At 34.3% G+C, this 23684-nt stretch overlaps 1 protein-coding gene across 1 annotated transcript in view; it reads left to right on the top strand.

Annotated features, from left to right (window-relative positions):
• Positions 1 to 23684, top strand: part of CSMD3 (CUB and Sushi multiple domains 3) — a 602810-nt gene that overhangs the window by 119142 nt on the left and 459984 nt on the right. The window lies entirely within an intron of this gene.

The following is a 23684-nucleotide window of genomic DNA, read 5'->3' on the forward strand; positions in this document are numbered from 1 at the left end:
CCATTGTGCATTCCTGAAGGATTTATTTCCCTATAAATAGACAGATTTTGAAGTTGGCTTGAAGTATATTTGATTAAATGTAATTCTATTATCAGAGAGCAGCAAGGGCTGGAAGACATGAAACATTCACACAGACTGTGGCCTCCTCAATGGGGGACAGTGCCACAGGTGCTGAATATGGGGGGCAGAGCCAGGGGCTGTAACGGGGGGGGGGGGGGGGAGGGGGGGGGGGGTGTCCATATGTAACCATGGCAACATGAAAACTCTGAACCAGGGAGCACTGCATACAGGGAGAAAAAAAGAAAGGGAGTGGTGGCCAGGCTGGAGATAGGAGATAGAGCACCTAACAGAGGGTTGCAGGTCCTTACAGAGCTAAGCCCACTACATCACAGGGCCAAGGCATCCATCCAGCAGACATCTTAACACTGGGTGGAGGGCATTGACGGCTCCTGCCTGGGATGAAGTAGGACTTCTGGACCATGGGCAAAAATGAGAGTCCTTGGTGAGATAAAGTTCCATTGCTGCTTTCAATGCCTTGACATATAATCTATCTCAGGTTATCAAAGATATTTGTACTTCGTATATATATGTTAAGTCCTTTTTTGAACTGTGATAGCTGCAAGTGTACAGACTCTGTGGTTTCACTAGGTATATTAATCATGAAATCTTTAAGTAGACATGCTCTGTTAATCTTTACTACATAATTCATTCTTTATATTTCTGAATTGATAGGTCAGAAATACCAACATGTGAAGTTCCACAGGGCCAAAACTTTAACATTTGAAACCAGATGACCTCTACCTTCAATATACCTCATAAAGCATGATGAAAGAGTGTCTACAACTCAAATTTAGGCATTTAGTTTATCTTAGAACATTTTAGTTGGACATTTAGTCCTGTGAAAACGAACTATTTTTTCTGGAAGATATTGTCTCTTAATTTTGAGAACCAAAATAGGAACCTGATTGTGGACACCTTGAAAGTCTTCAGAGTAGGAACCCTCTACACAGGGAATCTAGGCAGGGTGGATTGATGGCCCAGCACCAGCTGTATGAGGTTCCACAGTGGTGTCCTGCACTTGAGTCACAATAACCCCATGCAGTACTACAGGCTCAGGAAAGTGTCCAGAAAGGACAGTGTCTGGTGGAAAAGGACCTGGGAATGCTGGTCAACAGTGGCTGGTCAACAGTGGCTGAACATGAGTCAGCAAGTGCCCAGGTGGCCAAAAGATCCAAAGGCATCCTGGCTTGTGTCAGAAACAGTGTGGACAGCAGGACCAGGTCAATCAATGTCCCCCTGTACTTGACCCTGGTGTGTCTGCACCTTGAATCCTGTGTTGAGTTTTGGGTCCCTCACTACAAAAGACATTGAGGTGCTGAAACGAGTCCAGAGAAGGGCAGCAAAGCTTATGACGGGTCTGGAGTTACATGTCTTATGAGAAGAGGCTGAGAGAGTTTGGGGTCTTTAGCCTGAATAAAATGAGGCTCAGGGAAGGTCTTACCATTCTCTACAGTTACTTGAAAGGAGGTTGTAGTAACTTTGGGGTCTGCCTCTTCTTCCAAGTAACAAGCAGTCAGACAAGAGGAAATGGCCTCAATTTGCACCTTGGCAGGACAGCAGATTTAGATTGGATATTAGCAAACATTTCTTGAATGAAAGGGTTGTAAAGCACTGGAACAAGCTGCTCAGGGAAGTGGTGGAGTTACCATCCCTGGAGGTATTTAAAAGATGTGTAAATGTGGCACTTAGGGCCATGGCTTAGTAGTGAAGTTGGCAGCGCTGGGTTAACAGTTGGACTCAATGATTTTAAAGGTCTTTTCCAACCTAAACAGTTCTGTGGTTTCATGATTCTATGAAACCAGTCAAAAAACCCTCTTTATATGCATATGCTCATCTCTGAGACTTAAAAGTTTATGCAACTGTCTAGTTTGCCTCTTGATTACATGGCATAAACTTAACTGCAGAAATGTATAGATATATATGCAGTATAGGATTTTAGTCAATTAGAATATTATTGTGCTATAGTACTATGTTAAGTCTCTGGTTATTAAGGCCTCTTCTAAATTTGATGCAATGTATATGTATGGCCAATCTTCACGAACGAAGATTTGGGAAGGGCTGTCCCCACGTGGGTGTGCCCTTCCAGCCTGCGCAGTGGATTTTAGGTGAGGCTCAGCGTGCGCAGAACTGGCCCCACCGTTTAAGTCCTGAGGTCCATCTGCCACGGCCGAGCGAGCTTGGACAGTGACAGTGAAGTCCTCAGGACCAGAACCTACAGCACCCGGCATTTCCCAGGAGGTCTCCCATCCAAGTACTAATCCAGGGCTGACCCTGCTTAGCTTCTGAGATCTGACAGGATCAGATGTCAGGGAGGCATTTAACTGCCCTGATGCAATAGATACTGAGTACAAACAAAACCCATCACTGATATAAATAGTGACTTTTCTTTCTTTTAAAAATATAATTGTATCACTTTGTTATCTGGTGAAATGAACTTAAGTGAATGATATTTCAGATATTTTAAAAGTATCATCAAATTACCTGTCACTTTTTGAAGTTCTGTAAAACACATTTCCTACCCTTGAAAGGTTTGCAAGTTGAATGTGTTACAGACCATACACAAGAAAAAGAGCTAAGAGAGTGTATTTCTCCTTCAAGTTTATAAACCCAGATTAGACGTCTAAATTACATTGCCAATACAAAATGCCTCCTTGAATGTTCATTCCTCTTGGACCAACATTTGAAAGTAAATTAATTAAATTCCATTATTAAATCTACATAAACTCAATGCATCAAACTATTTGCATATTTTCTGTTAATTTTTCTAGCTGTATATCAGCTCTGAAAATCATAACTGTTGTTAAGTGGTTATTACTATCAATAAGGACTTGTGCCTTGTTCTGTTCAGACACTTTACCCTGTGGCACATTAGCTTCTTAAATAGACGGCTCATTCTTTTATCTCTTCTGGAAGTGTTCATCTCCTTCAGTGAATCATTGAAAGCTCATTAGCAGAACTTATTTGTCTATGACTCATTTCATAAACAGAATTGTTTTAAAAAAGAAAAAAAAAAAGAGGGAATTCTAGCATATACTTTAAAGTAGTCTAATATTATTTTTATTTTATTTTCCTTTTTTCTTTCTTCACCCTCACCCCTTCATTTAGTAACAGTCAACCATTCTGTGAATTACCAGGAGTTTCATTGTCACTGGCATAGTTCAAGTGCAAAAACCTTTGAAACTCATAGTACTATAATTAGAAAATCTACTGTACTATTAGAGAGATCTAATTTGCAAGAGCGTGAGTTCATGACTTGAACCAGGAAAGTAAGGGGATTGTCAGAAAGATTGAAATATGACAAAAGGAAACAATATCTGGTCTTATCAAAGAGCCTCAGCTAGTGAGAGAACTCTCACTGAACTGGGACTTTATGGAAAAATTGAACAGTTCAAGATAGATAATCGGATTATTGTGGACTTGAAAGAGTGCTGGAAAAGATAATAGGAATGGAAGAAGTCTACAGATTGTAGGGAGGAAAAAAAAAAGAACTCTTCTACTGATTGGTTAAAACTTTAAAATAGAAAAGGGGAATTTAAATCTTAGATGAGTAACTCATCTTCTTAATGAGGTTCAATCTTAACATAATATATGGAAATGTCAAAATAATGTCTTATATAGAAGATCCAGATGCAGTAAATGAATAGCTTTGCAATCTGCAAAAGATATCTGTCAGTAGGTTGGGAATTCCTTGTATTGATTACAAAACTCCTTCTTAAAGAAAAGACCTAAATTTAAATTGCCACCCTGCTTGCAAATTTAGCTAAATTCAAACTGGGCACTTATTCAAGGTCTAGTCTATGCAAACCTGCTAATTAACAGATAATCTGCAGTGGGTATCTCTCAGTCTAGATTGTTGCAGCTGCTCCACTTGTATGAACAATGAGATACTTATTTCATCAGGGATTTCAATCTCTTCTATTCCAGGTGATTAGTCAATGAAGTATAACATCCACTTTCTTTTTCAGCAGATTTTTATAACCTACTTAGATACTAGTCTTTATATCTTCTTTTTCAGCTTTACTTTAAAATGCAGGAAATTTTTTTCTCATTCAAAAATTTAATTTTTTGCTGCAAAGTGTTTCTTGAGTCTGTTCTTCTCGGTTTGCTGTGATGAACTCCATGCATTTTAAAAATATGTAGTTAAAATTCTGAAACAGAAAAGCAGTAATTCATGTGATCTGAGTAACATTGCAACAGAATAATTAAATCCTTTATATATTTGAAACGCTTTGATAATCTTAATAAGAAAATATATCATACCTTGTTACACAAAAACTTTTTATGATGCAGTAAAAAAATCTAGAGAATTTAACTGTGGTTAAAGTATTTGGTCTTTTATTTTCTTTGTAGATATGCAATTAAGCCTTGAATTTTGAAGCTGGTTTATTGTTGGCTAATGAAAGTAAACTTTGATAAAATACTTTTTTTAAATGAAATGTTTACTATATTCCTTAAATTCTTGCTGAATTCTATCAACCCTTCATTAGTTCTCTTTTATGTATTGATCTATTTTAATTTAATTTTCCTGTCCTGGAACTAGTGAATAAATAGGAAAAACAAAAGTGAACAAGTAGCATTTGGCTATAGTGAGAGACAAGAAGTTAAAAATGAGAAAAGTAAATAGTCACTGAAGTCTGTGTGAGAAAATCACTATTGAGGCTAAAAAATTGGCAAGATTAGAAAAACAGGACTCAACACCTTGGAAGACATCTTCCCCCATCCCATGTCTGTAATAGACCAGGAGGGATCCAGGATATTGTAGTATTTCATTTCAGGTACAGAAATATTTTTTAAATAATCTCTACGGGGTCTGTGACTGCAGCACGTCTGCCATAGAAAATCTAGAGGATTCTAGGTCACTTCTCTGCTGTGAACTGTTAAGCAGAAGCTTTGAATTAAAAATGACTCTTGTCAGCATTTCTACTGCCTACAACATAAAAAACAGCAGCAAAACTTATAAAATACTTTTTAAATTGTGAAGGAGAAACCATTCAGGCCCTTTCAATTTTCAAGCGCCAACAGTCCCAGGCCTTCGGCTCCAGGGCAGACTGCAATCTTGTGTTTTAATTTCTATAATCTAGTTGGATAGTAGAGCATCTGTGATATCTGGGAGCATTTGTCAAGCTGACAAATACCAATACAAGTGGCCTTGTTAGAGAGATAGGAGAGTGAGCTAGGAGTAGTCTTTAAAATCTTCATTTTACCAACTTCTCTTTTCATTACCATTTTATCTCCAGGTTGTATTTGGACATATGTACAAAAATGAAAATACCCATACTGACATGCAAAGTTATTGACATCACTCACACCTCTTACCACTATGTTCTTTTACCAACCTCTATTTCTGTGAGAAGCAGGCTTTGAGCTGGTGTATGCCTTTCCTATCATTACCACTATCAGAGTGTGTTTTAGGCTTTTTAGTGTGCCTGGAGGACTTAGGCTAGTAATGGAGATGCATCAACTAAAGCTTTCTAATACAGTAGCAAGGTAGAAATGTAAATACAATCTGTGTTCAAAGCCATCTGCTTTTCAGGATAAGTGGTTTATTTAGGATTCACCTAGCTGGGGGCCCCTCTTTGTGAAGGTGACTAGAAACTAGTTCTACATATATTAGTCATTGCCAAAAATGGACACTTTGATTGGACAGTACTAGTACAATGAGCCTTAGGGAAACTCAGGGAGTGGCATTTGATATTTTAGTAGAAGAATATGCCATATAAATCTGAAAAAAAAGTAGAAAAAATAAGAGCAAGCAAACTTATAGGCTGTTTCTATTCTGTCTTCTCTTTGCTCTACTTCTGGATTACAGGGTTTTTGCTCTGTCTGGACTCCAATCAATTTCTTCCTGTAGGTTCTGGCATAGTTTTAAACAAATTCCACCTGAGGGCAAGGATAAAATCTAGCATCTAATTTGGAATGACTGACCACAAGTTAGGATGACCAAACTATACTTTTTGTTTGAACCAAAAATGTATGTCAGTCTCTTCACTGAATACCAAAAGCAAGGAACCTGCCCTTGCCCTTGGCTCATTTGCCTTCTTGTCCTTGGATCATTTGTAAAGCTCCCTATTACATTAATGTGAGTTGTATGGTTGAATTGAAGGTATGATTATAGCCTAATTATCCTGACACTTGCACTGTGTATAATTGCAGCTGCACAGAAACCATATCAACACGCTAAGTTAAATGTATCTTACAAAAAAATTTAAATGGATACATAAAGTGGAAACACTTTTTTTCATGTAATTCAACTCTTTAGAGGAAAGGGGACTAAAACCAATCTAGTTTTAGCATTACTTGCTTATTGCTGATTTCAGCTTGAATTTTATTTTTTTAAATATAATGGAAAGGGAGAATACTACAATGCCAATATTGCATTTTCTATGTTTCCTTGAATGCTCTCACTATTAGTTTTATTATTTTTTTCATTTTTTTGTTATTTTAGATTGTTTTCATTGTGAATCAATCATTTCTTGGTTTTGTATATGTTAAAAACTAAGTGCTCATGCACTGAAATGAAAAGATTTTTTCCAGCTTTATTAAAAAGCAGTTATCCCAAAGAACTGTATGCTTTTGTTCTTGGAAGTCCCTCTCCATGTCATGTTTCTGCATGTGTCTTGTGATATTTATGAACCCATTAAATATATTCTTCTTCCTAGATGTCCATTCTTGACCTCTGTGTCAAAAATTACAGCAGTCAAAATGAGGTTTTATTCATGGCAAAGTAATAAATTCCAAGAGTATCTGTTGAAGACAGAGACGTATATCTAGTTATAGAGGACACAATACAGCCACTTTTAATTTAATGTGGATTAAATAGAAAATCCTAGCTACAGTATCTGTAGTAGTTATTCTCACAGATGGAATAATTGTGAGTGAAAGATTTCTAATCTGTTCTACTCTGTGTATAGATAGATGAGTTTCTTTGAATTAACCTCTGAGAAATTTAAAACCTGCATTATATACAGAAAAACTTAATGTGTAATTGAAAGTTTTACTCATGGAAATAAAGGACAAAATAACATGGGCAAAACTTACTTTTTATATTCCAGTTTAGATAAATGAAGTTAAGGACTGTTATTACAGAATTGCTTATGGGTTGGGTTAATCTTCTTTAGTTACAGTTGTTAACAATATTGATGTCTGAAGGAGAAGCAATTACTGTTCTTTTACTGTAAGTGAAGGGAAATAAAGCATGAGCCACCCAACTTGGTATAACACTGATGCCATTCATTAAGCTGGTTAACTATTCTTTAAAGATGCTGCTTTCAACTAATTATAAATGGAATACAGATAAACAGTTCATAGATAACTATTCTATGGGTGTCTTAATTTATTATAATCATCTGTTGTTCTGGAAAGTCTGTTTTTTGCTTTGTGGTGCTGTATTTTGTTTGCTTTATTTCACTTTCACTCAAAGGCAATAATTGAGCACTTGATCTCACAAAACCTGACTGATTCATGGGACTGTGGAGTAGGAGTAGTTTTTTCAGCTGTTATGCTGTGTCTGTCTGCTGAACAGCACTGCTATCAGCTTTATTACACATGACCTGGGAACAAACTTTAATTAAAGAGAACTATTGTTGCATGTTCACCTTTGGCAATAATAAAAGGATGATATTTGCTCACCATTCTACAGGGTTCTTTGGGTCTAGTCATGTTCCTCAAGTGACTTTGTCATCTCTGTAACTCAGGTCATACTGATACAGTTGAGGTCTGGAAGTACAACTGAACCAAATTTTTCCAGTGAAAGAAAAACAAATTGTCAGTTGGGATTTCAGCTAAGAGTTCTCGAACATTTAAACTAGGGAAGCTCAATTTGGGTTACCAACACAGTTGATAAAATTATAATTGGTTTAAGCTTCTTCTGCAAATGCCAGCTAACTTTAGGCGTCTACAGTGTATATATGACCTAGACACTCTAAATTTCCTTTTTTAGTTTGAGGAAAAAGAGGTATGCTTCAATTGTGCAATTTATCTGGTTTCCATAGTCATTTACATTAGGAAGGTGAAGTCCTACCCCAGCATCTTTCATCAGCCCTAGCAGTAGTCTTGCTGCCACACAGATTTTTATTTCCTATCCAAATGGTGTCAATACAAATACATCTCCCCTCCTCATGAAGTCCTTCTCTAAAAATTCCCATTATTCTGGAAATTTAATTTCAAATTTTTGCTATAGGGGCCTGCCTTCTGCTTATACTGCTATTAACAGTGATTCCTAGAGCCTCCTACATAGACCCCTCTACCAGAAAATGCATTTCCTTCATCCAGATCACGTCTGCCTTTTGCAACTTCATCAAAATTAAAGATAAAACAGTGATCCCAGCTTGAGATTTTAATGAATAGTTCTACGGTTTTAATTTAAAAGTATCCTGATTAGGGCAGATGGAAAAGCATTTATGCAGCACTGACTGAATCACTGCAGTCATATATATACTAGTAAACCAAATGTCTCTAGGATGGGTCTAGATCGATCCTAGCAGGTGATCATCTCTGCCATTTAATTGTAAAACTATTTATTCTCTAGCATTTTTTCTGTTTGTATTATTAGTGCCCTGATAAAATTTGCAGGCATGATGTGAGGGATTGTATGTACAGATGAGGCTGTCATGGTTTCAGAAAAATATTAGGACAGATGGATTATCTCCTTGTCTTTCCAGTGGCTCTCAGGGATAGAGAAGTTTGCTCACCTATTTCTTTACTAGCTCATATACATACCCTCAACCTTCCTGTATAAAAAGCACACACTGTGCATGGTTCTGTATGTTCCCATGCCCAATATCCAAATCTAGGAACTGTACTTGGTACTTTGTTTTTCGACTGTATAATACATGGAGCTAAGACATGGAAAACAGCTTTTCAAATTTTACCTTGGAAGACTGGTGTTTAAAATCTAGATAAGGCAACACAGGATTTGGCAACTTTTTGAATCTTAGATCATCATTGGATTTATTCTCAAAGCCATTTAAAAGATAACTAGCTAACAATTTCAAAATTATGGCAAGAAAGTGAAAAAGTCACTTTTATCATGGTTTGGTAGCATTGGAAAAAACCAACAATTTCAAGGCACACAGTCTTCTAGATAAAATAAAGTATCATTTGTCTTAAGATGATGGGCTTATATGAATGAAGCTTCATGATTCAGGAACAGTCCTCAAGCAGTTAGGAAAGGTCCATCTTTATCCTGGGGGGAAAAAAAAAAAAGATTGTTAAGCATATGGTAGTCTGGCTTTGTGATTCATAGTTTAAGTTAATTAATATGTTTCTAGGTCATTAGAAAACTTCACTTTGTCTCTAAAGTTTCACATGATATACATTAACATGAAAGAACAAACAATTACTGGTGTAGTGTCACAAATCAATTGAATGCTGCTTAGTAACCTTCATTTCATGCAGATCACCACTACTAGTAAATGAATAATGCCTTAAGATAACCATAATTGTTTAATAAATAAACATTTTAATTTTGAAATTTGTGTTGTTATGTTTAAAGCTACCAGATGGTGTCTTAAAATACATCGAACTCTGTTGATCTGAGGTTTAAAAAAATGAAGTTTTAGAATTTTCATGACATGGCACTTGTTTGTAACCTTAGACTCTGATTTCTCAAGTCATTCAAGAGATGACTGTTCTGGAAGAAATATGAAAAGAAGGAAAGAAAAAAAAAACAGGAAGAGGTAAAAGAATGGGATGAGGGCAAATTATATACTTACTGCAGAGAAATAACTAAATATTATATTAAGCTACTAGCTTCTTTTAGTCTGTAAAATATATCAGGCAAGATCTGGCTTCATTTGAAATTGATATAAATGCAAAATACTCTATGAGTTAGTGATGCTGTTGATTCTAATTTAACCTATACCCTGGGGCAATTGCCTCAATTTGAAATCAATACATCTACATTATTTTAAATTTACTGCAGCATTGATGAGCTTTACTTTGCAGTTTAACATTATGAATAATATGAATATTATGAAGCGTATTGCAATCAGTGTCTGGAAATGTATAAATGTCCAGAGAATGCCTAATACTGCAAATCTTTGACACTGAAGAAAATGAAAGAGAAAAAAAGCTAAGAAGGTTTGCACATTAGGACGCCATGGTTTCATTATTTCTCCCATCACTAAAGCTTCTTTTCATCATGAAAACATCGTAAAACACCAACAAATTTACACAATGTATTCTTCTTCTGTTTCTTGTAGTAAACAGGACATTGTCACTCCTTTCATTCCTGCAGAAAGCAGACCCTGACTACCACTTTCCTGCCTCTGCTAATTAAAAACAAGGATTAGTGCTTATTAACATCAAAGAAAAATACAGGCAGGCAGAAAGATATGCTATAGTAACATAGTGCAAAGATTTAGTTCTGCTGGTCCTACAAAGGACCCTCTTCTGCCTATTTAACATGCTTAGAACATGGAAATATGCACATTTGATAGTAGAAATAGTCCCTAATATAAAATAATAAATAATACTCTGTGCCTTCAAAATTTTTGCTGTTGCCTGTAGAACTCTTCATGTCTGTGGCAGCAGGATGGATAGCAACTTGCCATGAATAATGTGGCCTGATGATAATGAGAGTGCTAACAGAAAGCCTTTGTGTGTCTCAATTTATATGCAAAATCTCTATATTCTCCCGGATTGCTGCTCAAAGACCCATTTGCAATAGTTCTTAGCTGTAATTTTTCCTTAGAGATAACACTAAATTATGGGATTGCTAAATTATTGTTATAATCAGAAAAATAGAAAACAGATTCCAAGAAAACCTTTATAAATGTCATGATACCTTCATGGCACTACCAATATTAAATCCAATATCCTGGCCAATTACAGTATGAGTTATTCATTCTACCAAGCTATTTTGAAATGAAATATATTAATGAAATGAAAGATACAGTAACCTGATAATAGACTTCATTCTGGATGCTATATTTTATCAGTGATTCCAAGATATTACCCTGAGTAAAAACATTTTGGAAACAGACAAGTCAGGGAAAATTGAGATATATAAGGTTCAGGAAAAATGATTTAGTTCATTACTTAATCCAAAAAGTATATAAGTAGTGCACTGTAAAATATAAAGTACTTTCAAAAAAGCAATTGAATGGCATTTCCAGGATGAGAAAGCAGTAGGTTTTGACCAAAAAAGATTTCTGAAAGGAAAACTATTGAAGCCAAAATGCAGAGGTAGATTAAACCCCAAGTAAACTCTGAGTTGAGTAAAATGTAACTTTGAATTCTAGGAAGATGTAATTGTCAGTACAAATATCAAAGCACGTTTAACAAACTAAAAGCTAATTAATTTCTCCAGGTAAACATTCTCCAAATTAAAACCATCTGAACATAGTTTGATTTTAATCAAAATAGCAATCTCTTTGAGAAATGGCCCAGGTCAGCTAAGAAATATTTTATGTAATGAAAAAGTTTGAAATAATCATATATTACTACATGAAGCATATATTGATAAAGGTAATTAACCGTATAGATTCTTATCTGAATGCATTTCAAGCATATGATACATTTAAATGATTAATTTAGTCTACTTGCCATGGTGTGCCATATTTACATCATGGCTTCATGGAATGGTTCTTCAGCATTACCTTTGCAGGTGATTTTTTTTTTTTCTTTAAATCTGTTCAGGTTATTTGTGGTATTTAATATTTAACTTGAGGAATAGCTTTCCTTTGAAATATTGCAGAGTGGATTATCATTATTTAGATATATTTATTAAAGGTGTCTTATATTTTCTCTTGTTTATAATGTTAAACTTTAAAGTGAAATTTTTTCCCCATTTTCCAAATTGTAGTTTCTGTGAGGAAGTCTTTTCTTCCTGTCTGATAACCTTGAAATGTTTTATAAGTTTTATACACTCTCAGAGATGATGCTGAAAATTTGAAAAGGTAAATTTTGTGCCTTTTACTACCTTATCTGATTATAACTACTATACAGAAAAAACATGTAGAGAGTCCAAAGTTATTGAGACTGTCTAGGCAACAGTGAAATGCTTTAACTTTTCAGAGACTGTGGCTGTGAAAAGGTCAGTTACCAGAAAAAGACTGTACCTTTTCAAACCATTGGACTGAAACTTCTATGCTTTAAAGATAAGGCTTCTCACTGATTCCCCAAGATGAGTTAGACCAAACACTGGAAGTGAGATGAGGGTCCTTTCACTTCTCTGATCCCATGTGACACCATGTGAAGGACATACGATACAAGGCAAGGCCTATACTTGTTCTGACCATCTAAAAGTACTTCTGGTGTAAAGGAAGATGCAGTTGCAAGAGCCTTTCTCTTCTACAGAAATTGGAAGATCATTAGTAAAATGAGAAGGAATGGGATAATAACCTTCTTTTCACAGATTTTAAAAAATAAATATATTTTCCCCTGCCAATCACAACCTTTTTGTGCTTTATTTAACTTAAAAATAATTTCTTCTTTCATAATTCTAAATTTTTGTCTTGAAAATTGTGAAATTCAAGCATAATGTGTAAAATTCATAACTGAGTAAAAATTTTAGGGTTCCTTCAGTAATTTTGATTTCCAGCTATGAAATCATTAGATTTTATAACACAGTTTCCAAGGCATGAGAGTAATATCTTTCATCTACTTAAAGTAGGATTAGCACCACAGATCCTAACCAGTCATTAAATATGCAGCATCATCCTTAAGAAGTTAAAATTTGAAAGATCTTTTAGACAAAATCCACTATGTGAGCCCTCTAGACATTCCAGTAATTGTGTCACTATCCTCTATTGTATATCTTGAAAACTGTTGACTCAGATAATTTAAAATCATCTAAAATGACCTGAAGCTAGTGTGGTTTTCACAGCAGAAAATAGATAACTAAAATGAATACCAGAAAGAGCTGATATGAACATATGGGTGTATGGATTTGATTAATAAATTAGATTTTTTTAGTTGTTTTTTTTTGCAGATGGTATCTTGTTGGGAAAAATTTTTGGCTGGGTAATGTTCAAAAGGAAAGCCTCTGTTGTGAAGAATGTCTATTATATACTCCACATATTATGTAGGCATATTCCACTTGTTAAGGGTAGAGAAGTGTTTAAATGAAAACATTACTTCTTAAACTAGAAGCAGCCAGGATCCTATGGTTAAAGAATTTCAAGGTGGAGAAATATAAATAGGTATTAATTACATCATCAAGTGAAGATTATGGAATTATAAATAGGTCATTCAAATGAATCCAGGCTTAATCAGGATTAAAATTTACAGAATGGATCCATCATTAATTAGAAATAAGTGGCATTTAGGAAGAGATTTCACTAGGAATTGAGGTGATGCTGTTTGATTTCTTGAATTCCATCTGTGGATTTGTATATATTTGAGGTTGTCTTGACATCCATTGCTAAGCCTTTGTGAAAACATGGCCCTGTAGTCCTATGCTGTGGTGAAGGCCACTTCAGTGTTGTTTGATAGTCTGACATGTTCAAACTGAAAGTATTTCTGAACAATAACTGGCATTTTTGGACACTGCTGATACTTGGAATTTGAGTCTTGACTATAAGCCAAAGGACTGCAATGCTCAAAACAGCATTGACTTTTGAAGAGCAAACAGAATAGTTGATGACACAGTCAAACTCTTGAGGAGTTCTGGGGATTGTTTTCCATTTTCACCACCATGACCAGACTGACTTCAGTAAAAAATTAAGTAAAAAGCAGTGCAGAGAAATAAATATATTTTTCAAAAGAAATTTATTATACTAGTTTGGCTTTGCATAACCAAAAATACACTTGACATGTCTTTTTAGAAACAAGCTACATCTGAGACATTTTCTCTCATCTATCAGTTTAAATAAGTATCTAAATACCATCCTTTCACACATATAAATAGAAATATAGAAAATAATAATTAAAATATTTCCTTCTTCTGTCATAATGATCTTCATCATCAAGAACAGTAAATTCATTTTCATCTGGAGCTTAATATCTTTTCATATAGTTAAGCTTTTGTTCAAACACAACTAAATAATTTAAAAGTTTTAATAACTAAGTAATCCCATACATTTTAGTTTTGGAGAAGCTGTTACTTATATCAGCAATGCAGCAATGCCATGAAACAGCTTCTAAGGAGAGTTTTTAACTGAATTTCATAAATAATTTTGTTTCCAAATATCTTTTATTTCAGAAAAGTAAATAAAACATTATAAACAAATAAAGGTTTTTATCCTCTACACTCAATGTAATATTCAATATGTTACAAAACTAATATACAGCAGTTAGCACTGAAGCTTTCTCAACTGTATTAAAAATTGTTTTTTAAAACTGTCAGTGAGGGGAATCACAGTAAAAAATTGACATGGTAATCTACAATTTATGTTCAGTTTGTAGATCTGATTAATTTAGGTTTTATTACCTTTTTGTAACAGTTCTGTTAACTACAACAGTAGTCAGTTCTACAATAACTGTAGACTTTATACTTAAATCCACTTGTAAATATAACATGGGAAAGCAGAATTACGCATACTCATTGCAGTTGAGAGTTTATGCATTTTTGCTTATGTCCCAGCATGTTCCCAGTGTCTTTGTGCAAAAGTTGCTGATGTAAGAGATGGCAAAGCATTACATGACTAAACTAAGTGAGACATTTAATATGGAATAAACTATTGGAGGAAAAAAGAGAGACACAAAACTATAGTTGAAAGTTTCAGCTTATATAAACTAATCCACTATAGTAAGAGTTAATAACTCAATTTTCTTAATGAAACATATATGTAGAGAGAAGAAAATATGTCATAACGAGTACTTACTTGATTTTCCTTGAAATAAAAACTAGACAAATCACATGAACACTGTAATCCTGTGGTGTCTTATATCAGTTAGTACATATTTGATTAAATGATAAAGAATAAAAGTTTTTCTGAATTTCTAGGTTCTACTCCGAGCCATTACTAACATCCAGAAAGGTCATTGCCAAGCTAAGCATGGCAAAATATTGAGTTGAGCGTTCAGGGTGCTGAGACACAAGCCAAGAATTCTGGACAACTGTAAATTTCCTTACTTGATACATTAGTGCAATGCGCATCTGATTATCAAGTCAAAGCTAATCGCAGAATTGCTCCAATCGTTACAAATATGTCTGATGAAAATAGACTTTTTCCCTCAATGGAAACATATATTTCTAAACCTGTAGAGAAACAAAGTAAAAACTGGATTTTTCTCCTAATTTTTCTTGTTCACCTTTATTTTGCAGGGGAAAAAGGAAGAAAAACATGAAACATTCATCAGTTCATTAGTATCTGTTTCTTTGTCTGTCAATTGACACTTTTAACATTTTTTTCTCCTCATACATTAACGTAGAATTCTATATCTCATGATGAACATGTCGGATATAGACCAGAGGATAGATTTCTGCGCATGCCTTACCATTTCACACTGTGTTAACAGCCTGCTTGTATAACATATATTTCTTTAATGCTGTTTAGCTCTTCTAACATACCAATCTGTCACTCTTTAAAGAAGTTTTGCAAAGATCTCTATAAGATATATGATCTTTCATTGAGTTAGCACCACAACGAACACTTCATAAGCTCTGTCAAACAGTGATTTGTGTGGTACTGCAGCAAGCTTTTCCTAGAACATTTTTCTTTTTCTCAATAAAAGCAGAGAATATTGAAAGTACTTAAAAGCAGAAGCTGACAGGGTTGTTCAAGCCATTTCTCAACATAGAAATACCAGTAAGTTCAGAGATATGACTATCACAGCTCTTTCAGTATTAACCTGTCATGTAGAGGTAGCCAGAGAAACAGTGGCCTACACAGAAGTTAATTAAAATCTTAAATTATTTTAATGGTAAACCTTTTTCTCCCTTTGAATTATGACCACTTCTACTCATTCCAATAAGACATGAGTCAAGAGAGGAATGATCCACAGCAGGTAACATGAAGGAATAGGAATAAAAGTAGCTGTTATTCTGGCTGCCAACATGAAGGGTGATTATATTTATTTCAAGTTTATATTAATTAAAAAAGGAGACTTTAAATAAAGTTACTATTTCTACATCACATGGATCACTCATCAGATGCTCTCCATAATTTTATCTATAAAACAAAGATTAAATGCCTTTTACTACTTATGTCTCAAACCAATTATTTTAAAGCTGGAATAGCAACGCAAGTTGTTTGATGTCAGCCCCTGCAAGACTCAGACTAAAAACTGCAAAGAGCACTTTCTGATATTAAAATGTCAGGGAAAAAAAAAAGAAAAGATACCCATAATAGTCCACATCCCAGACTGAATAGTGCACTGATTCATGCACATTAGTATGTTATTTACTGCTTCACTATTAGAAAGCAGTGCTCCCTATGCCAAGTGATAGTTGCTTGTAGGAGAATGTTGGTACATAAATCAGCTTGAAAGCTCTTTCTTTCTTCAGACATTTTAAGTCATTCCTGCATAACGAAATCATGTTTCATCAGACAATACCCTACTTTCATTCTTCCTTGCTTCAGAGTTCTGAAATGTTTTTCAGGGGAACTTGCCTTCAGCAAAAGGAAAAACACAAAAATTTTGAGACTTGAGAGGTGTTCCATAAGAACTGCACAAGGCCATGAAATGAAGGTGATAATAAGATGCTGAACACCAACACTAGAAAGAAATTCTTTACTGTAAGGATGGTGAGGCACTGGAACAGATTGCCCAGAGGAGTTAGGATGATCCAACTCTGGCAGTGTTCAGGGCCAGGTTGGATGGGGCTTCAAGCAACGTGGTCAAACAGAATGTCAGAGAGGTTAGAATTAGATGATCTTTTTAAGTCCCTTCCAACCTAACCATTCTATAATTCTATTGTTACTTCTTGCACTAGAAAAATGAAACATAATGCTGACATAAATTAACAATTACAGACAACCATTACTAAAGTGAAGGACATCCGGAAATACTTACTAAAAGTGAAAAGCAAAGTTGGATTAGGTGGGAAAAGCAGACTTCAATTTTTTTGTGTTTGAAGTAGAATGAACCTTTTCTCCCATAGGGAAAGATAACTGTTTTGGAAAGCACAATATTGTGGGTACACAGCTCACCACTGATATGTAAATCAAAATTTTTATACAATTTAAGTTATTCAAAGATTTTGTGCTTGGTCTTCATAAGGGGCCTGTGACAGATGTTTATTCACATCGTAATCTATTAATTTGATCACGCAGTATTCCCTGGTTAATGAATCATCATGTAAGTAATTTGGACAAGATCAGTAATGTTATATTATTTTACCTTATGAAATGGAGTCAACAAGTTATAATGCATTTCAGCACTGTGGAATTATCATGATAAGTACCATTAAAAGCAGAATCATGAATATATCCTTGACCTAGTTTTTTAAAATGTTCTCACATCTAGACATTTTTAATGAAAAAATCATATTTTATACCTGAGATAAACCAGCCAGAGAGACCTTTTCCAGTAAAAGGGACTTCATTAGGTAGCCATCTACTTCAGACCTTGAATGGATGACTGAGTTTAGAAAAATTACTCTGAGAATAGCAATTTATTACACAAGGTCTTAATTTTTTATGTATTTTGAGTTGGATCATAAACACTGAGAAAAATGAGCAAAATAAAGGAGTTTTACTGCTATTAGTTGTAGTCTTTAAGCATAAATTTTCTCTTGCTTTATGTATCAAAAGTGTTTTCAGCTATATGCTGAATGCGCAATCTTTGAGTACAGTTTAATGTAAACAAAAGGGATTACACTTCCATCCTAATCTAGAGTGGAGATTTTTATTTCAGCATTTTGCTAACAACATTTTGGTTCACAGTAAGACATTTTAGAATGAAATATTTTTAATTCACAGTTTTTCTGCATTACCACAAATTTGTACTCATAAGAGTATGAATACTCATTGATGACAGATATACCATGTAATAAAACATGGCTAACTGAAAAAAAACTTTCTCATAGCCGTACATAAACTGAAAGATATGCTGGCGCACCATGAAGCAATCACAAAAATACTTTGAATGGGAGCTTGGAGTAAGGATTTTAAATTTAAGTTAATGTCCTGAGACCTTGAGACATTTAAAAGAATAAAGTTCGTGCTTTCTAAAGAAGATGTTTTGTTGTAAAGAACATTCAGAAAAGTGATCTAGTAGTGACTAAAAAAAGATACTGCCCAACACCATGTATCCTACCTATTGAGCTGTGTTCTCAACTACCAGAGATGTACAGCAGAATATATATAAAAAAAAAACTATGAAGAGCTGGGTAATGTCCTCATGACATCCCATAAAGCTGATTATGATACTTTGCTATCAAATACAAGAAGGGCATTAATTCTATCAAGAAATGATGTGCTGAAAAATACAACTGCGATACAGATTTTGGAGAGAATAATGATTCAATAATCTAAAGGAAAAATCTAAACTGCAAAACTTTCTAAATGGAAACTAAGTTACAGAACTAAGGCCCGTCTTTCTTTTCTCAAAATGGCTAAAACAGAAATATTTAGAAAACAAGTACAGGAATAAACCTAACTTTGTTAACATGTCTTCTGTAAATGAATGTTTTTACATATTGTTCATACAGCAATAATGGTGGAAGCCATACTGAAATTTCACTGTAAGAGACAGCATGTCTTTTAAGTAAAAGAAGCAGGTAGTGATCGAATTGCATCAGACATTTGTACTTCTAACAGGGCACTACAGTGTCTACTAATAGTAATTCTATACATAAGCATATATGCCAACACATACCTATATTAAGCATATGTAATATGTGCCAAAACTTGAAATTTTGTTATCTCTGAGATATATACAGAAGGAAATGTTTGTTACTTTGCCAGGTCATAAAACAGCTCTGAATGTTTCAGATGCCACCTAGTGCCCAGTTCTCATGTGTCAAAGCCACCTTCATGAGAAAACTGGTTTTCTTTGTGCCCTTTTAAGACACTGTCTAATGATTTATCCACAAAGCATCCCATATGCCTTAGACTTTAAATTCCAATTGTAAATGCTGAGTGATTCACAGTAGCAGAAGTATCTTTCTGTCATTGTTTTTGGGGGTTTGGGGGAGGCAGATTGTTTGTTTTGGGGGGTTTGTTTATTTGTTATTTTTTCTTTTTTAAAACAAGTCGAAAGCTTCAACATAACAAAAGTTCTTTCCCTTCAATGTTCCCTGATTTCACAAGACACAACTTGCAAGAGGGAAGCCTAGGCTAAGGAGTCAGACATGGAGCATGATTATTTAGCCAAGTCTGTGTTTTTCCTCAGACTACGCAGTGGTCAGTTCAGATGATCTTTGCCAACAGGAAGCTGGAAGAGGTGTTACATTCTTTTTAAGACTAACCAGTCTCTAGCTTAAAAAAATTTAAAGAATGAATCTGTCAGATTAACCTTTAAAGCAGGTTAAGAGTCAATTCACTAATTAGCAATGCCTAGCAGTGTTCTCTAACATTTCTGAGCTGTATATTGAATGTGAAGGGAATGTATTGCAAACTCTGGACCATTTTCTGTATTAATTTTTCCTGCTCATTGTATTAGTGTTACTACAGTATTACAATTAGCACTTTTCATATCCTGGACGGTTTTTTTATGTACTTCTTTGTGTTCCCTTGCTTGTAGAATTATATTAATTAAGTTCTAATTTGCTTAATGCTGAAACAAGTTTGTTCCTATTAAAATAGCATATGGCTTTAGTGCTATAAATAGAAGCATTCTTGTGTTACTGGCAAAGAAGTTGGATCCAGTGATGGTTTCAATGTTCTTAGAACCAAAATCAAATTCAGTATAAAATTGTACATTTAAAGTTCCTTTAGAACACAGTCTTAAAAGATACCATTAAACTAATCACTGGCTTTACTTTAGGTAATTAAGTCTGCAATTTTTTGGCATGAAAATAATTTCAAAAGGAAAAAAAAGAAAAATTATGTCATTAATTAAAAATAGGTAAGAAACTGCAATGTAATTAGCTGTATTATCTTTAGTGGACAGTAGAGATCCTCAGTGAGGTAACTATTGCAAAGATATTTACCAAGAAAGAGCAATTAAGAAGAGGAAAAGGAAAAACATACCTTACCTTGTTTTTCTTTTGGGAAAAAAAAAAACCAAAACAAACGTCTCACACTTCCTTTTGTTTGCCTGTTTATAACTAAATATCAGAATATGACAGTCTCTTCTGACTGATCCACAAAAAATGCAGAAATTAAAAGAAAAACTTCAGAGAAGTTTTGACTGTTAGACAAACAGTTTCTGTCACTGTTGTAAACGAGAATTTCAGAATAGTGACTTGCACTAGTATCTTGAGGTGACAGATTTGTTGGAATCAAGGGATAACCACTATTGTTCCTGAACTTCTACAAAGTAGAGACCTACATTTTGGGAGAGATTTTTTTTTTTTAATTCAATACCTGGTTTAATATATCTGTGCTGCTAATGGTAGATCTTTCAAGGCATTGATTTAAAATGCCTCTTTCTTTGCTCTTTGAACCCTACATATGTGTGCAGTTAAACTGACACTTAGAATTTTTTCCTTCACTGTGCTGATATTAGCTACACCAAATTTTTTTATGGTTTCCTTCATTCTGTAATATCATGTGAAACAAGTATATATATGTACAGTTCATTATGTGTATAGGAAGACAACAGTATACTCAGCAGTTAGTACTTCTAGTTCCTATTAGATCTAATCTAGACCATACTTACTCATATGTTCAGAGCAGTGTGAATGGGGACAGAACAGAAAGTAAGAAAAATATACATTTTGAGAGAAAAAGGCAAAGTATTATGAGGTAGAAGCTATGTATCTAGATAACTGCTTTAGTTTATAACATTTTTGGAAACTACGTGCAACTAAAATAAAGCATTATAACATTTGATATAGATGAATTTTGGATGATGGAATTTCAGATTACTTCGTGTTATTGCAAATAAATCATCTGCCCTAATATTTGGGACCCTTGGAATGTATAGCCCTCCCTATAGCCACGCACATACTACATGCAGAACATCAGAAATCAGCCTTGAGTTTTCAATACCAAAGTATTCTTGCTTGTCAAAAAGACAAAGTATAGATGCATAACTTTCCTAAGGGATATCTGTGTACAGACGTTTTATAGGACTTCCAGTTACACCAAGCCCTGTACCAAATGACAACTGGAGTGACCCTTAGAATGGTGTATTACCTGGACCATATTCCAGTTTGTATGGCAGGGGGATTACTGTATTGAAATAGTAGACAGGAGTGAACAAGCACTCTAGAACTGGAACCATGTAGTAATAGAGGGAGATATCCAAACTGAGAGTCTAGGGATACCAGAAGAGTTTTAATTTTAAAACTACTAAAAGAAGTAAACATTAGTTTCTTTTGGTATATTGCATAGGTCTTTCAGTGAGTGAGTACTCTTGAGGGTGTCGGTATTGAAAGTATTTTTTATTTTATATTGGGAAAAATGGGACCATAGTGATTTGCAATAACTGTGAAAAAAAACTTGAAAAAAAATATGTTCCTAAATTTCTGGTATCGTATTTAATGTGTGAAGAACATTAGTCTTCAGTACTAAGCTGAGTGGAATGCAACAATATGACATATGCCTTTTTTACAAGACTATTCAAAAGTACTTGTATTGGGTATTTGACCATTAAATTAAAAATTTCATGTTTAAAGAGTTTAGGGAGTACAGGTACTACTCCTGATTCATAAATACCATAAAAGAAAATCTATTTCTGACTTAAAATCTTAGTAAAAAACAAGTAAATTTGAAATTTTCATTTCTGATTCTGGTTTGTTTCTCCTTGAGTGAATGCTGAAAAAGAAAGTCTAAACTTTTGCCAACCTTGTTTTTGAAAGCAGTCAGAAATTATTTATATTTAATGTGATTTAATTTTAGTAACTTAGTATTTATAAGTGGCTGAATTTCTGCTAGTCTTTAAAGGAATGTGACCATTCCTGCTAAGCAGAACTCTCTGAAATATATTGCCCACATTTTTTAACAGAATTTCTATCTACATTAATAGGAATTAGTGTAAAACTTATTGAACAGCAGCGAAGGATATTTTAATCTTGGTGTTTCATCATTATGGAGAAAGAAAAAGAAGACAAATAGGTTCATACATACCTTGTTTACAAAATTAAATCTAGGACAAAGAAATTTTCTGCTTGGAAAGAGATTGAAGCAACTGGGACAGCTTGCTTTAAAAAAAAGACATGAGAAATAATACGCAATAAAAATGCAAAAAAAGTAGGATGGTGTAAAAAATTCAATTATGCTTATTTTCAGAGCACATGAACAAGAAGAAGTTCAACCAAATTACAGTGTGGCAAATGTAAAAGGAAATACTTTTCCACCCTTCATATCATTAGTGATTATCAGAATGTCACTGAAGTCAAGAATCTGTGCAGAGCTGAATAAAAATTGCAATCTAGTTTGGCAATTCCTGTGTTCCCTGACAGATGACAATCTCAGGGTAACAATCTGTAGCTTTAAAATGGCAGGGAGTTGGTAGTACACTGTCACATTCAGTTTGAAAATAGATGCTACCTATCAAAGAAGACAAATGCAGTTACTTGGTGAATTAGGTCTTCCCTCCTTATTCCCCCCTCCCCCAAGTAATGTACTTGTATATGTTCAAAATAAAAATACTCACAGAACAAACTAACACACTTAAAATGTACAATTTATTTTCTACTTTCTTATCTAGAATCAGGAACAAAATGGTTTTGAAGGTTTAGAAGTAGTAACATACTCCCTACCCATTTTCATAATGTTAAAAAGTTAATGAAAAATGCCAAGTATTCCTTTTAGATGAGTCATAAAGTATTGCAGCTGAAAAATTAATTTTATTTTAGAAGGAGGGTGATTTTTAATTATTGATTTAAAATATAATTTCATAATAATAAATTGCCTTCTGTGGGTAGTTCTTGGTGAGAGAGCAGTAAGAGTAAAGGAAGCAATTTTAGGCAGTGATAATAAAAGACATTGCTAATCTTTATATTTTTTTTTTATTTCAAAGGACAGGGAGACTTTATGTGACCTTTCTACAAAGCTCTAAGAGATACAGGCTTCTGAAAGACTTCATCTTGGTGAAGTCAAAAAGGAAAACACTGTGTACAGGCAGAGTTTTCAAGTTAATGTAAAAGGATTATTATGATAACCGAAATCCACAGGGTGATATTCTTACCTCTATTTTGACATGTTATGATGATAAATAATAAATTGAATGGCCTTGAAAACTGTTAAAGGATTTAAAAGAAATCCATTTGCAGAAATATGCAGGAGCAGCTGTGCCACTGCCTTCTTTGTAGGGCTTGCAAGCAGATTTGAGGACAGGTGAGTGCTGCTCCAGCACAGAACACTTTGATAAAGCAATGGTGAGAATATCAGCTTTTCAGGTGACCTTTGAAATGACCAAGACAAGATAAGCCACTTTCTTGCTTCTGTGTTGTGTCATTATGCACGGCAATGAATGTCAAATTCAGAATCACTGAGTTTATTATGCATTTGAATCTGATGCTCTTTCGTCAGTTTTGTTTATTGTTTTCCATTTGTATAACTTGAAAGTTAGAAATATATCAAGTTCATTTACTTCCTGTTCCTATGTAATAAATTCTCTGCTGTCAAGTTAAAAAAAATATATATGTATAGCTGTAGCTTAAGGAAAACCTCCTGCACGCT

This window comes from Pithys albifrons, chromosome 4, assembly GCF_047495875.1.
Source record: "Pithys albifrons albifrons isolate INPA30051 chromosome 4, PitAlb_v1, whole genome shotgun sequence".
In the NCBI taxonomy this organism is placed as follows: domain Eukaryota; kingdom Metazoa; phylum Chordata; class Aves; order Passeriformes; family Thamnophilidae; genus Pithys; species Pithys albifrons.